Below are 4,806 nucleotides of genomic sequence, written 5' to 3' on the forward strand. Positions count from 1 at the left end.
TTGTGGGGCAGGTAGTTGCATTAGTGGGGCAGGAGTTGGCACTTGTGGGTCAGGTGGTGGCACTTGTGGGGCGGGATGTGGAAGTTGTGGGGCGTGAGGTGTCACTTGTGGGGCGGAAGTTGACACTGTTGGGGTGTGAGGTGGCACTTGTGGGGCGGAAGGTGGAACGTATGGGGTGGGAGGTTGGGCTGCTGAGGCCGGGCTGGTTTTCCATTTCTTTATAAACTGGGGTGCATCCACAGCAGCACTTATCTCCTGTTTTTGTTGTTGCTGTTGTTCAAGATAATTAAAGGATGCTACGTCTGTGTTTGTTGTCATCCTGCTTTCTTTTCTCTGTCTTGCAGGTCAGCTCGTGCTAGAAGTCGATGGTATCGCTGTATGAATCAAGGGCAGTTTTGGAGCAGCTGCTGATGGAAGAAACGAAGTCCAGGCTAATAAATGGAAGTATCTTCTGGTAAGGTGTCAAAGGTGGCAGTCATCATTAAAACCAAAGGGCTGGCTCATCCGAGTGCTTGCTGACTGATGCTTGGGAGTATCTCGTTCTCCAGCTGTATGATACGAAAGCTAAATATGCTGAGCCGTTACAGCTTGTGCTGAAGTTGTGATTGTGCTCCCAGATGTTTCCTTTAGTGGTAAATCATGTTCTGGCACTGTGGTAGTCCTATCTCTGGCATGATCAGGAGCCTGGAGCACCGTGTCTGGTTGCGAGCCTTGTGTGCCTGTTTCCATGAACCTTGCTTTCTTTCTCTCTTCAGAGTAAGGGCAGGGTGCTTCCTTGCTTTTGGTGGATTCATTCAGGAGGCTGTCAGAAGGCCAATTGCAGTGTTCATAACACGGAGGGACACAATGGGAATGGACTCTCGTTACCACCATGCAAAAGTGAGTTTCTTATGAGTGATATAATTTTGATTATTACTTCTGAGCAGTTGCAGTGTGATAGAGGATGTCACGAAACTATTTATTTGGGAGCACAGGGAAGAGTCATGAGAACCGAAAATGTAGTTTCTGTTTTGGCTGTCAAAATGGTGGAGTTTTTTTGGGAGGACAGTGTCTGGTCTCTCTGTTAGCAGGCCCCCTCTGAGAAATTGGGCTTTGCTTGCTGCTTTGCTGTGCCTACCTGCCTGCTCCTTGTGCTTGCTGTGTCTGATACCAGCGGTCATGGAACATGCTCCCTGAGGCTGTGGGCCTGGCCCTGAGCTGCTGCAGCTTAAAGGCCGTTTGAGTTTAGGTTGTCCTTCCTGGAGCATCGGGTTGGACTTGATAATCCTCGTGGTTCCTTTACAACTTGGGCTATTCTGTGGTTCTGTGGTCTTGGTGGTTTGCCTGGGAAATACCAGATGGTTTTATTCCCCCAATTTTTTATGGCATTTGAACTTGTTTCAATTCTAAATGTGGGAGAGGAGTTGGATAAGGGTAGGGTAAGGGTAAGGGTAGGTTGCTTTTTTCTTTTTCCTATTCTCCTAGGTATTTTCTGCCCATGTTGTGATAACTCTCTAACCAGAAATGTTCTTAATGCTCATGAAAAGGCTTTACTGGCAGCACACAATTTGACCATAGGACTGCTTGCTGGATTAACTTCTATGGATTGATTGTATGCTTTTTGAGATGGTATGTTCAGTTTATCTTTTGAAAGGCTGTCAGCTTTTGAGGTCGCTGAGGTGTCTTGCTTTATCAGTCTCTAGCAGCTTGCTGGAGCTTGAAGTAGTTGAATCGTCCCATACAGAGCTGTTAAATAAAACCTTATAATCACTTTGTTTGTCACCTTACTGCCCTTCTTGTCTCCCTAGAGCCCAGCTGTCTTCCTGGGATTGCTGAGCAGCTGCCTTTCGCTGTCTCCTGCCTATCAGATCAAAAACCAGTGGTGTAAAACTGAGTTGGAATTTGGTGGCCTAAGTCCTTGAGTATTCTTTATTTCTGTAAAAGGCGCTGGATGTCTCAAGATGGAAGTCCAGATACCTACCCAAGTGTATTACAGCAATCACAGAATTTCTATTTCAGAGACTTTTTCAAAGCCCTTCAGATGGAAAGGCAAAGGGAAGTGCAACTTTGGAGTAGTAAATGGTGCTTATTAAAATGTAAAGAGGTCTAATTGGTGTAAATGGACTCCAGTCACACTGGTGTATAGCTTTCTTTATGAGGGTACTCAGGAATTCTTCTGACAATGAGTGATACAGTCCCAGCTCCAGGTGCGTGCTCAGCTTGGAAATGCATGCACATAGCTTTTGCTTGGCCAGCTGCTTTGACTGCATTGCACTACATCATCTTGTCTTGATCTCTTTGCTCCCTCCATCAAAAGTTTTGCTCGGCCTAGACTCGTTGCAGATACTGACTGTGTTATTTTGATCCACATGAGATCAATACAGAAATGAATACAGAAAATTAAGTAGGGTTGTGCAGCACGAATTTGAACGTCTATGGAGACCACCCTTTGTGGGACTCAGACTTGCAGAACTAGCTCCTTGAAGAGAGGGGCTCCCAAGGTATTAACCCATATAAACCGTTGCTCTTCAGCATCTTCCTTCGTCAGTGACATAGATGATGGCAGGTTTGCAGATGATACAAACTGAGCAGTGCAGTCAATATATTGTAGGGGAGGGAAGCCAACCAGAGGGACCGGGACAGGCTGGAGAGGTTGCGGGCGTCCCTTTATTTTCCTTTGTTGTTTCCTTCTGGTTACAGGGAGGTGTCCGTCCCTTCTGCCACTGTGAAGTTGCTGTGGGGAATGAAACCGTCTGCAATTGTGGAAGGAGGGTCACTGCATGAGGAGGGGCTGCACATTCAGACGTATGGAAGTTTATGGGAGTGTTTGCCTACAGATGTGTTCTCAATTTCAGTCCCCCAAACCAATGAATTTCTGTAGGAGGCTAGATGTGCTTTTACAGGCAAGATTCATTGACTTTAAAATGATACTGGTTTTGATGATGACGAGGGGGGCTGGGTGGTTGTACAGGGAAGACAATTGAATGCTGCCAGAGATCTGCGTTTATCAGGCAGGAAACAGTGGGCATTGGCCTCCTGTGAGCTGGGCTTGATACTGATCTACCGGGACTCTTCTGTCCTGGATATCTTCAGAGAACATTGTTCTAGCTGCTTGTAGTTGTAAGGCGTGGGAAAGGAAACAGTGGTAAAGAACTAAGAACCTGCAAGATAGTTTTGGATAGGGCGGTGGATGTAGTTTACCATGATTTCAGCAAGGCATCTGGTACTGTCTCCCAGGACATCCTTATAACAAGCTGAGCAAGCGTGGGATAGATGAGTGGACAGAGAGGTGGGTTGAGAAGTGGCTGACTGGCAGAGCACAGAGAGACGTTGTTGGCAGTGCAGAATCCAGGCGGAGACCTGTAACTAGCGGCGTCCCCCAGGGGTCAGTGCTGGGTCCGGTCTTGTTCAATATCTTCATCAACGACCTTGATGAGGAGATAGTGACCACCCTCAGCAAGTTTGTGATGACACAAAGTTGGGAGGACTGGCTGACACGCCTGAAGGCTGTGCTGCCATTCAGCGAGACCTGGACAGGCTGGAGAGCTGGGCAGTAAGAAACCGGATGAGGTTTAACAAAAGCAAGTGTAGAGTCTTGCACCTAGGGAGCAGTAATTGCATGCACCAGTACAGGCTGGGGGAAGAGCTGCTGGAGAGGAGCTCTGAAGAGAGGAACCTGGGTGTCCTGGTGGACGACAGATTGACCATGAGCCAGCAGTGTGCCCTTGTAGCCAAAAAAGCCGATGGAATACTGGGGTGTATTACAAAGAGCATGGACAGCAGGTCAAGGTGGCACTTGTGGGGAGGAAAATGAAAGTTGTGGGGCAGGGGGTGGCGATTGTGGGGCAGGGGGTGGCACTTGTGAAGCAGGAGGTGGCACTTGTGGGGTAGGATGTGGAAGTTCTTGAGCAGGAAATGGCACTTGTGGAACAGGAGGTGGCATTTGTGGGTCAGGAGGTGGAAGTTGTGAGGTGGGAGGTAAAAGTTGGGGGAAGGAGGTGGAAGTTGTGGGGCAGGAGGTGGAAGTTGTGGGGCGGGAGGTGGAAGTTGTAAGGCGGGAAATAGCACTTGTGGGGTGGGAGGCGGCACTTGTGTGGCAGGAGGTGGGACACTTGTGTGGAGGGAGGTGGCACTTGTGGGGCAGGAGGTGGCACTTGAGGGGCAGGAGGTGGAAGATGTGGGGCAGGAATTGGCATTGCAGTGCGGGATGTGGAACTGGTGGGGCAGGAGATGGCACTTGTGGGGCTGGTGGTGGCGCTTGTGGAGCGGGAGGTGGAAGTTGTGGGGCAGGAGTTGGCACTTGTGGGCCGGGAGGTGGATGATGTGGGGCAGGAGGTGGCACTTGTGGGGTGGGAGCTGTTACTAGTGGGGTGGGAGGTGGCACTTGTGGAGCAGGATGTGGATGATGTGGGGCTGCTTGTGGCACTTGTGGGGCTGGAGGTTGAAGTTGTGGGTCGGGAGGTGACATTTGTAAAACAGGAGGTGGCACTTGTGGGGCAGGAGGTAGAACTTGTGGGGGGTGGATGGGAGGAGGTAGCACTTGTGGGGCAGGAGGTTGCACTTGTGGGGCAGGAGGTTGCACTTGTGGGTCATGAGGAGGATGTTGGGCAGTAAATGACACTTGTGGGGCGGGAGGTGGATGATTTGGGGCGGGAGGTGGCAGTTGTGTGGCAAAATGTGGCACATGTGGGACATGAACTGGCACTTGTGGGGCATGAACTGGCACTTGTGGGGCAGAAATTGGCACTTCTGGGGCAGGAGGTGGATGATGTGGGGCAGGAGTTGGCACTTGGGTGGGAGGTGGATGATGTGGGGCAGGAGGTGGCA

At 50.0% G+C, this 4,806-nt stretch overlaps 1 long non-coding RNA gene across 1 annotated transcript; it reads left to right on the top strand.

The window, feature by feature from the left end:
• The first annotated feature begins 399 nt into the window (after positions 1-399).
• On the top strand, positions 400-2,612 carry LOC146756222 (uncharacterized). The gene is made up of 3 exons (XR_014937689.1): positions 400-454; positions 756-879; positions 1,788-2,612. It is a non-coding gene; the product is annotated as an uncharacterized LOC146756222 (long non-coding RNA).
• The last annotated feature ends 2,194 nt before the right edge of the window (positions 2,613-4,806 follow it).

The sequence above is a fragment of the Coturnix japonica genome, chromosome 28, assembly GCF_054131305.1.
Source record: "Coturnix japonica strain WE chromosome 28, WE-NBRP24, whole genome shotgun sequence".
Lineage (NCBI taxonomy): Eukaryota > Metazoa > Chordata > Aves > Galliformes > Phasianidae > Coturnix > Coturnix japonica.